This window comes from Aquarana catesbeiana, linkage group LG07 (genome assembly GCF_042186555.1).
Source record: "Aquarana catesbeiana isolate 2022-GZ linkage group LG07, ASM4218655v1, whole genome shotgun sequence".
Lineage (NCBI taxonomy): Eukaryota > Metazoa > Chordata > Amphibia > Anura > Ranidae > Aquarana > Aquarana catesbeiana.
The window spans coordinates 337219514-337231297 of NC_133330.1; positions in this window are offsets into that span (position 1 = coordinate 337219514).

An 11784-nucleotide genomic window follows, 5' to 3' on the forward strand; every position below is an offset into this window, starting at 1 on the left:
ATTGGTGTCAGTAGGAGGAATAGTGCCCCATCATTGGTGTCAGTGGGTAGAATAGTGCCCCATCATTGGTGTCAGTGGGAGGAATAGTGCCCCATCATTGGTGTCAGTGGGAGGAATAGTGCCCCATCATTGGTGTCAGTGGGTAGAATAGTGCCCCATCATTGGTGTCAGTGGGAAGAATAGTGCCCCATTGGTGTCAGTGGGAAGAATAGTGCCCCATCGTTGGTGTCAGTGGGAGGAAAAGTGCCCCATCATTGGTGTCAGTGGGAGGAATAGTGCCCCATCATTGGTGTCAGTGGGAGGAATAGTGCTCCATCATTGGTGTCAGTGGGAGGAATAGTGCCCCATCATTTGTGTCAGTGGGAGGAAAAATGCCCCATCATTGGTGTCAATGGGAGGAATAGTGCTCCATCGTTGGTGTCAATGGGAGGAATAGTGCCCCATCATTGGTGTCAGTGGGAGGAAATGTGCCCCATCATTGGTGTCAGTGGGAGGAATAGTGCCCCATCATTGGTGTCATTGGGAGGAATAGTGCCCCATCATTGGTGTCATTGGGAGGAATAGTGCCCCATCACTGGTGTCTCATGAATTTATCTTGGGAGTTAGAAAGGAGGCTAGAGAGTTTCTCATTAACCATAAACACATTCATTCTATGTTTGAACCCATCATAAGATAGAGCCTGGTTTTTCCGGAGTAGGCAAAGACTTGGTTGTCCATGGAAACAAAATTGCCAATTTTTTTGGAATCAAATATTTCCCTTTTTTCACAAGAGAGGATTTTCTTTAGAACACTTTGGTGACTCAAGGTACAGTACATATGGGTGGCCAACCTGCGGCCCTCCGGCTGTTGCAGAACTACAAGTCCCAAGAGGTATTGCAAGTTGGTGGGAGTTGTACTTCTGCACTAGCTGGAGGGCCGCAGGTTGAGCACCCATATTTCATCTTCAGATCTACTTTTAATGATAGTCATCAATCTATGGACCCCCCTCTAGCTGCTATCCTTTGGAAGGGAAGATCTACCCAAGGAGGTAAACATGCCGATCACAAATGAGAGAGCAGACGGCAGAAACCTGATTGTCTTGTCTGACTTGGGAGACGTGACCAAGTGGTCCAGCCAGATCTGTAGAGGTAAGGGCAGAGCCGCTTGTAGAGATGGGTTGTATACAGACTTGTCTGCACGCCTCCTCCCATACCACGGCCTGCCTGACAAAGCAGATGACAAGAGACCTGCCCTGACAATCCCAACCGGTCACATGTTTATTATGATGCAAATCTGTATTTTCCCAGCACTCTGCACTAGAATCCAGAAAACATGGCCTACGAGAACTCTTTGTGATGTATACTAAAAACAGAGATCTCTGTTGCATGCACTTGTGGAAGCCATGTGCCTCCGGAGAGTGTAGTCCGAGTCTATGAGCAGAACTAAAATCACCTTTTAAAAGGCCAGAGTATTGCTGGGGAATTGTGCATTGGTTTGTTCCAACTGTCTGCTTGCATCTTGTGGGAGGAAGAGGACATCTGGTCTCCATGACCTTGTTCACACAAGGTCTACTTAAAGTGGTTGTAAAGGCTGAAGGTGCATTCTATACATGAAGGTAAAAAACCTTCTGTTTGTTGCTCCCGCACAGCACCCCTAATACTCACCTGAGCCCCCTCCCAATCCAGCGATATGCATGTGTTTCTTGGCTGTCCCGGATCTTTCTCTCCTCATTGGCTGAGACAGCAGCAAGCGCCATTGGTTCCCACTGCTGTTAATCCCAGCCAGTGAGCCAATGGGTAGAGAGCGGGGGTGGGGCCGAGCCACAGCTCTGTGTGTCTTATGGATGCATAGGGAAGGGTTCAGGAGCAAGCATGCAGCAGGGGCACTGGTCAAGGGGGACGAGCCAGGAGCGCCTGCAGCGGACCCAAGAAGAGGAGGATCAAAACCATTACATAGAGCAGGTAAGTACGACATGTTTGTTATTTAAAAAAAAAATCAAACCTTTTAATGTTGCTTTAACCACTTGCTGACCGTGCCATTGCCGAAAGACGGCAACAGCGCGGTCGGCTAGTTCTGGGTGGACGTCCATGGATGTCATTCCAGAGTGTTGCTCCCGCGTGCCCCCTGGGGCGCGCACTCGGGAACATCCGTGACAGCTGGGTCCTCCGGGCATCACGGTAAATAGCCGCTGATCGCGGGCCGTTTACCACGTGATCGCTCCGTCAAATGACGGAGCGATCACATGTAAACAAACCGGCATCACGTCATGACGCCGGTTCCTCCCTCCCCTCTCTGTACTGATCGGTACAGTTCGGGGGAGAGGGGGAGAGATGGCAGCGCTGTGGGCTGGATGTTTAGTGCCCACAGCGCTGCTCAATATAAAAAATGGCAATACTCTGCAACACTGTGCAACACACTGCAAAACTCTGCCAATACTCGCCAATAATCTGCCAATACTCGCCAATACTTGCCAATACTCTGCCAATACTTGCCAATACTCTGCCAATACTTGCCAATAATCTGCCAATACTCGCCAATACTTGCCAATAATCTGCCAATACTCGCCAATACTTGCCAATAATCTGCCAATACTCGCCAATACTCGCCAATACTCGCCAATACTCTACCAATACTCACCAATACTCGCCAATACTCGCCAATACTCTGCAATAAATTTTAACAGAAATTAAGAATATATATTTTTTTTTTTTATCGAATTTTCAGTCTTTTTTGATTTATAGCGCAAAAAAATAAAAAACCCAGCGGTGATTAAATACCACCAAAAGAAAGCTCTATTTGTGTGAAAAAAGGACATAAATTTCATTTGGGTACAGTGTTGCATGACTGAGTAATTGTCATTCAAAGTGTGAGAGCACCGAAAGCTGAAAATTGGTCTGGTTAGGAAGGGGGTTTAAGTGCCCAGTGGTCAAGTGGTTAAAGTGATACTAAAGCCTTTTTTTTCTTTAAAATAACAATGTTATACTTACCTGCTCTGTGTAATGGTCTTGCACAGAGCAGCCCGGATCCTCCTCTTCTCAAGTCCCCCATCGGCGCTTCTGGCTCCTTCCTCCTGCCAAAGTGCCCCCACAGCAAGTGGCTTGCTGTGGGGGTACCCAAGCAGGCGCGTTCCCAGCTCGCGGCTCTGTGTGTTCATTCACACACAGAACCGCGGCTCGGCCCGCCCCCCTCCATCTCCTGATTGGCTCCCGCTGCAGCCAAAAGCCAGTCAGGAGTGCGAGTCCCCGGAGAGGCAAGGTTCTTGTGAATATCGCTGGATCAAGAGGGGGCTCAGGTAACTATTAGGGGATGTGTACTGCCTAATAACCCTTTTTTTTTAAAGTGCTCATATGCCCATTCCAAAACTTTGTGATGTTTATTAAAGTGGAGTTCCACCCCCCAAAAAAATAATTAGTAATGTTCTTAATAGAATAAAAAAAAAAAACATTTGGAGAATTTTTTTTTTAACTCACCTCTAAATGCCTGTTGCTAGAGGGTCCCTCGTAGTCTGCCTCCTTCGGTGCCTGGGCTCTTGACGTCACTTCGGTGCAGGAAGGGAGATCGCCTCTCCACCCTCCCTCTTGTCAACCATCTGGGACACGTGACCGGTCCCAGATGATTGCGGGGCCAGTGACAGCAGTATTTGTAGCTGCTGACTTTTAATTTTTTTTTTTTTTAAATGGGAACCCCGCTTTAAGCTACCTTTTTGTCTCTTCCAGGTTCTGTTGGCATTGCTAGGCTGCCAGAAAGGTCCCAGGAGAAGTGCACTCTGCACTACAGAGGAAGCATCGGCTTATGCGGCTCCTGCTCTCTCTGCATCCGCTTGCTTTCTCTGCTGCCGGCGTCACGCACTCTGATGCTCTGGTAAGGCGGGTCGGCAACCTGCAATCTGGGCTTGTCGACCCACCTTCCCAGAGCAGGAGGTTGTGGGCCACATCACAGGACTCACGGAGTCACAAATTGAGCACCCTGATGTATAGTATGGGATGCGATAAAGCACTGGCGTTGGGATCGGGGTCTCCCTCCCTTTCTGGGAGGTGCTCTATAGCAGCGGTCCCCAACCTTATTTGGCACCAGGTTTAATTTTCTTATACAGTAGCATCTTGGATTATGAGCTTAATTAGTTCCAGAAGAATGCTTGTAATACACAGCACTTGTATATCAAAGTGAGTTCCCCCATAGGAATCAATGGAAACTCAGATAATTTGTTCCAGTGTCACTGCTAGTGTATGCAGTACCGCATGTGGCCAGAGGTGGGGGGGGGGGGCCCGGGAGACACTCAGAAACACTCAGAGACACTCGGGAACTGAGTGTCTCTGAGCGTTTCCGAGTGTCTCCGGCACCTCCCCCCCACCTCTGGCCACATGCAGTACTGCACACCCCAGAGGCTTGAATCCTGCTTGTCCTGCGGGACAGCACTCGCGAAACAAGTCAGGATTAAAAAAAAAAAAAGCTTGTATTGCGAAACGCTTGTAAACTGTGTTACTCGCAATCTGTGGTTTTACTGTATTTTGCTTTCCAAGGCCCCCCCCCATATCAACATTCTGATGAAAAAAAAAATAAAACCCTTTCTGTTTTTATTATAGATCCCGTGATGTCATCACCGGGTCTCTGCTTCTTTATGCAAGAAGATCATGACTGGTGGGAGGGGCCGGCAGGGTGCTCTACAAGGCTTCCTGAAAACATCCCAGCACCCTGTACTCAATTCTTCTATCAAGATCTCTCAGCCATGATGCAAATAGCGGGCTGGATCATGGGAGGAGTTAGGTGGATAGGTGGGTGTCAATCTGGAGCAGTGGGTGCTCATAGGCTGGCTGAATTTGCATACAGACCACCCTTGGTAACGCCCACAAGTGATGCTGAGCATCAATGATTGAAAGAACTGAAATCCAATGAATAAAAAGGGGCGTGCTGAACGTCATCCAGCCAGAGCCAATCACTCGCAGGTAATTGCCCTAAGAGCGATTACATGTGAGTGGTCACAATTAGTTGCAGGAGCCGTCAGCATCCCCCATTGCTGTTCCCACGTATGGTCACACACTGTCCGATTGTAGGTTGTGAATGAGGTCTTACTGATTTCATTCTGTATATATTGTAACCTGCAGAGAATAATTGTCTATTTTTGGCATGCGTTGAACGAGGGTTGGGCTGTTTCTATAAATGACACTTGGCGTTCTTAACTCCAGGCAAACTTGCTCTCAGTTTCTTACAAAATCTGTTTTCATGTACAATAGGCACTTCCAAAGATTAGGGAGGTACGGGCTCTATTTTAAATATACCGAACTGAAAGATGTGTGTTTACAGTGTGGTTCAGCTGTGCAATATACAGTGGGGATGGAAAGTATTCAGACCCCCTTAAAGGTTTCACTCTTTGTTATATTGCAGCCATTTACTAAAATCATTTAAGTTCATTTTTTTCCTCATTAATGTACACACAGCACCCCATATTGTACACACAGCACCCCATATTGTACACACAGCCCCCCATATTGTACACACAGCACCCCATATTGTACACACAGCCCCCCATATTGTACACACAGCGCCCCATATTGTACACACAGCACCCCATATTGTACACACAACACCCCATATTGTACACACAGCACCCCATATTGTACACACAGCCCCCCATATTGTACACACAGCACCCCATATTGTACACACAGCACCTCATATTGTACACACAGCCCCCCATATTGTACACACATCACCCCATATTGTACACACAGCCCCCCATATTGTACACACAGCACCCCATATTGTACACACAGCCCCCCATATTGTACACACAGCCCCCCATATTGTACACACAGCTCCTCATATTGTACACACAGCCCCCCATATTGTACACACAGCACTCCATATTGTACACACAGCCCCTCATATTGTACACACAGCTCCCCATATTGTACACACAGCCCCCCATATTGTACACACAGCCCCTCATATTGTACACACAGCCCCTCATATTGTACACACAGCTCCCCATATTGTACACACAGCCCCTCATATTGTACACACAGCTCCCCATATTGTACACACAGCCCCTCATATTGTACACACAGCTCCCCATATTGTACACACAGCACCTCATATTGTACACACAGCTCCCCATATTGTACACACAGCCCCTCATATTGTACACACAGCTCCCCATATTGTACACACAGCCCCTCATATTGTACACACAGCCCCCCATATTGTACACACAGCCCCTCATATTGTACACACAGCTCCCCATATTGTACACACAGCCCCCCATATTGTACACACAGCCCCTCATATTGTACACACAGCTCCCCATATTGTACACACAGCACCTCATATTGTACACACAGCACCCCATATTGACAGAAAAACACAGAATTGTTGACATTTTTGCAGCTTAATTAAAAAAGAAAAACTGAAATATCACATGGTCCTAAGTATTCAGACCCTTTGCTGTGACACTCATATATTTAACTCAGGTTCTGTCCATTTCTTCTGATCATCCTTGAGATGGTTCTACGACTTCATTTGAGTCCAGCTGTGTTTTATTATACTGATTGGACTTGATAAAGAAAGCCACACACCTGTCTATATAAGACCTTCGAGCTCACAGTGCATGTCAGAGCAAATGAGAATCATGAGGTCAAAAGGAACTGCCTGAAGAGCTCAGAGACAGAATTGTGGCAAGGCACAGATCTGGCCAAGGTTACGAAAAAATGTCTGCTCCACTTAAGGTTCCTAAGAGCACAGTGGCCTCCATAATCCTTAAATGGAAGACGTTTGGGACGACCAGAACCCTTCCTAGAGCTGGCCGTCCGGCCAAACTGAGCTATCGAGGAGAAGAGCCTTGGTGAGAGAGGTAAAGGAGAACCCAAAGATCACTGTGGCTGAGCTCCAGAGATGCAGTCGGGAGATGGGAGAAAGTTGTAGAAAGTCAACCATCACTGCAGCCCTCCACCAGTCGGGGCTTTATGGCAGAGTGGCCCGACGGAAGCCTCTCCTTAGTGCAAGACACATGAAAGCCCGCATGGAGTTTGCTAAAAAAAAAAAAAAATAAGATTCTCTGGTCTGATGAGACCAAGATAGAACTTTTTGGCCTTAATTCTAAGCGGTATGTGTGGAGAAAACCAGGCACTGCTCACCACCTGTCCAATACAGTCCTAACAGTGAAGCATGGTGGTGGCAGCATCATGCTGTGGGGGTGTTTTTCAGCTGCAGGGACAGGACGACTGGTTGCAATCGAGGGAAAGATGAATGCGGCCAAGTACAGGGATATCCTGGATGAAAACCTTCTCCAGAGTGCTCAGGACCTCAGACTGGACCGAAGGTTTACCTTCCAAAAAGACAATGACCCTAAGCACACAGCTAAAATAACGAAGGAGTGGCTTCACAATAACTCGGTGACTGTTCTTGAATGGCCCAGCCAGAGCCCTGACTTAAACCCAATTGAGCATATCTGGAGAGACCTAAAAATGGCCGTCCACCAACGTTTACCATCCAACCTGACAGAACTGGAGAGGATCTGCAAGGAGGAATGGCAGAGGATCCCCAAATCCAGGTGTGAGAAACTTGTTGCATCTTTCCCAAAAAGACTCATCAAAAGGGGCTTCTACTAAATACTGAGCAAAGGGTCTGAATACTTAGGACCATGTGGTATTTCAGTTTTTCTTTTTTAATAAATCTGCAAAAATGTCAACAATTCTGTGTTTTTCTGTCAATATGGGGTGCTGTGTGTACAATATGGGGTGCTGTGTGTACAATATGGGGAGCTGTGTGTACAATATGGGGGGCTGTGTGTACAATATGGGGGGCTGTGTGTACAATATGGGGTGCTGTGTGTACAATATGGGGTGCTGTGTGTACAATATGGGGTGCTGTGTGTACAATATAGGGTGCTGTGTGTACAATATGGGGTGCTGTGTGTACAATATGGGGAGCTGTGTGTACAATATGGGGTGCTGTGTGTACAATATAGGGGGCTGTGTGTACAATATGGGGGGCTGTGTGTACAATATGAGGTGCTGTGTGTACAATATGGAGTGCTGTGTGTACAATATGAGGAGCTGTGTGTACAATATGGAGTGCTGTGTGTACAATATGGGGTGCTGTGTGTACAATATGAGGGGCTGTGTGTACAATATGGGGAGCTGTGTGTACAATATGGGGTGCTGTGTGTACAATATGAGGGGCTGTGTGTACAATATGGGGAGCTGTGTGTACAATATGGGGTGCTGTGTGTACAATATAGGGGGCTGTGTGTACAATATGGGGTGCTGTGTGTACAATATGGGGTGCTGTGTGTACAATATGGGGAGCTGTGTGTACAATATGGGGTGCTGTGTGTACAATATGGGGAGCTGTGTGTACAATATGGGGGGCTGTGTGTACAATATGGGGGGCTGTGTGTACAATATGGGGTGCTGTGTGTACAATATGGGGAGCTGTGTGTACAATATGAGGTGCTGTGTGTACAATATGGGGAGCTGTGTGTACAATATGAGGTGCTGTGTGTACAATATGGGGAGCTGTGTGTACAATATGGGGTGCTGTGTGTACAATATAGGGGGCTGTGTGTACAATATGGGGTGCTGTGTGTACAATATGAGGTGCTGTGTGTACAATATGGGGAGCTGTGTGTACAATATGGGGAGCTGTGTGTACAATATGAGGAGCTGTGTGTACAATATAGGGTGCTGTGTGTACAATATGGGGTGCTGTGTGTACAATATAGGGGGCTGTGTGTACAATATGGGGAGCTGTGTGTACAATATGGGGGGCTGTGTGTACAATATGGGGTGCTGTGTGTACAATATAGGGTGCTGTGTGTACAATATGGGGTGCTGTGTGTACAATATGGGGTGCTGTGTGTACAATATGAGGTGCTGTGTGTACAATATGAGGTGCTGTGTGTACAATATGAGGTGCTGTGTGTACAATATGGGGGGCTGTGTGTACAATATGAGGTGCTGTGTGTACAATATGGGGAGCTGTGTGTACAATATGGGGTGCTGTGTGTACAATATGGGGAGCTGTGTGTACAATATGGGGTGCTGTGTGTACAATATAGGGGGCTGTGTGTACAATATAGGGGGCTGTGTGTACAATATGGGGGGCTGTGTGTACAATATGGGGTGCTGTGTGTACAATATGGGGTGCTGTGTGTACAATATGGGGTGCTGTGTGTACAATATGGGGTGCTGTGTGTACAATATAGGGGGCTGTGTGTACAATATGGGGTGCTGTGTGTACAATATGGGGAGCTGTGTGTACAATATGGGGTGCTGTGTGTACAATATAGGGGGCTGTGTGTACAATATGGGGGGCTGTGTGTACAATATGGGGGGCTGTGTGTACAATATGAGGTGCTGTGTGTACAATATGGGGAGCTGTGTGTACAATATGGGGTGCTGTGTGTACAATATAGGGGGCTGTGTGTACAATATAGGGGGCTGTGTGTACAATATGGGGGGCTGTGTGTACAATATGGGGGGCTGTGTGTACAATATGGGGTGCTGTGTGTACAATATAGGGGGCTGTGTGTACAATATGGGGTGCTGTGTGTACAATATGGGGAGCTGTGTGTACAATATGGGGTGCTGTGTGTACAATATAGGGGGCTGTGTGTACAATATGGGGGGCTGTGTGTACAATATGGGGGGCTGTGTGTACAATATGAGGTGCTGTGTGTACAACATGGGGGGCTGTGTGTACAACATGGGGGGCTGTGTGTACAATATGAGGTGCTGTGTGTACAATATGGGGTGCTGTGTGTACAATATGGGGGGCTGTGTGTACAATATGGGGTGCTGTGTGTACAATATGGGGTGCTGTGTGTACAATATGGGGTGCTGTGTGTACAATATGGGGGGCTGTGTGTACAATATGAGGTGCTGTGTGTACAATATGGGGTGCTGTGTGTACAATATGGGGTGCTGTGTGTACAATATGGGGTGCTGTGTGTACAATATGGGGTGCTGTGTGTACAATATGAGGTGCTGTGTGTACAATATGGGGTGCTGTGTGTACAATATGGGGGGCTGTGTGTACAATATGGGGGCTGTGTGTACAATATGGGGTGCTGTGTGTACATTAATGAGGAAAAAAAATGAACTTAAATGATTTTAGCAAATGGCTGCACTATAACAAAGAGTGAAAAATTTAAGGAGGTCTGAATACTTTCCGTCCCCACTGTATATATGTGCTTTTGCATTTCCGGCGGTGGTGGTGGCAGGGTTGGTGAGGGGGGTGCGCGCGTCACAGTACAAGCTGATCATCCATTGTTCGTCACCCGCTGATCGGCGAGGAGGAAGACAGGACAGAGCTCTGTGTATGTAATCCATGGGTGCTCAACCTGTGGCCCTCCAGCTGTTGCAGAACCACAACTCCCATCATGCCTCTGCCTTTGGGAGTCATGCTTGTAACTGTCAGCAGCTTGCAATGCTTGATGGGACTTGTAGTTCCGCAGCAGCTGGAGAGCCACAGGTTGAGCACTCATGATGTAAACAATACAGAGTTTTGTCCTGTCAGTGGGGATGTGCTGCCATTTGTTTCCCTGCAATGCAGGGAATACAATCCAGCACATCCCTTAGTTAAAGCACCTCACCCAGTACACATAAACACTGGTTAGGTACACATTTAACCCTTTGATCACCCCTAGATTTTTAACCCCTTCCCAGCCACTGTCATTAGTACAGTGACAGTGCATAGTATTAGCACTGATCACTGTATAAGCGTCACTGGTCCTGGCAAAGTGTCAGATTGCTCACCATACTATCGCAGTTCCGCTATAAGTCGATGGTCGCCTCCATTACTAGTATCAAAATAAATAAAAATTCCAGTATATATCACATAGTTTGTAGACATTATTCCTTTTGCTACTCCATGTACAGTAGCCCTGTGCTGCTTGTAAACACAGGGCTCTGTACTGTGAATCGCTAAGCCGATCAGCATCACATCAATGGGTAGAGCAGTGGTGTAAGTGTATTGGCATCATTAAGACACCATGGCAGTTTCAGATCAATCAGAAGCAGCTTCTTTGGCCGTAAAGGATAGGAGGGATTAATTTCCACTTTAAGGCTGGCTGCAGATCAGCCTCTATAAACTTGTCAGTGCCTAAAATGGGAGAACAACTGAGCATGTGCAGAGCAGGTTGAGACAGTGTATTACAGGATTGTAACCACTTCAGCCCAGGAAGGTTTTACCCCCTTAATGACCAGACCATTTTTTGCGATACGGCGCTGCGTCGCTTTAACTGACAATTGTGCGCTCGTGCGATGCTGTACCCAAACAAAGTTGATGTCCCTTTTTTCCCCACAAATGGATCTTTCTTTTGGTAGTATTTGATCCCCTCTGCGTTTTTTTTTTTTTGCGCTATAAACAAAAAAACAAAAAACAAAAAAAAAAAAAAAAAGGAGCGACAATAGGCGTTTGCTATGCAGAAAAGTTATCGCGTCTACAAACTATGGGATAGATTTAGGGACTTTTATTTATTTTTTATTGTTTTTACTGGGGGCGATCAAGGGGTTAAGTGTGTTCCCTCAGCGTGTTCTAACTGTAGGGGGGATGGGCTCACTGAAACATGACAGAGATCACTAGGAGCAGTAGATCCCTGTCAAGTCAATAGGCAGAACGGGAAAATGTCTTGTTTACATAGGCAGTTTCCCCGTTCTGCCTCTCCTCGCCGCGATCGTGGGCCGATGGTGGACATCGAGTCCGCGGGGCGCACTCCCGCTATCCTGCTTTTACAGACTGACGTACAGGTACGTCAGTTTAAGCAGGAGAGCCATTCTGCCGATGTATATCGGCGTGAGCCGGTCA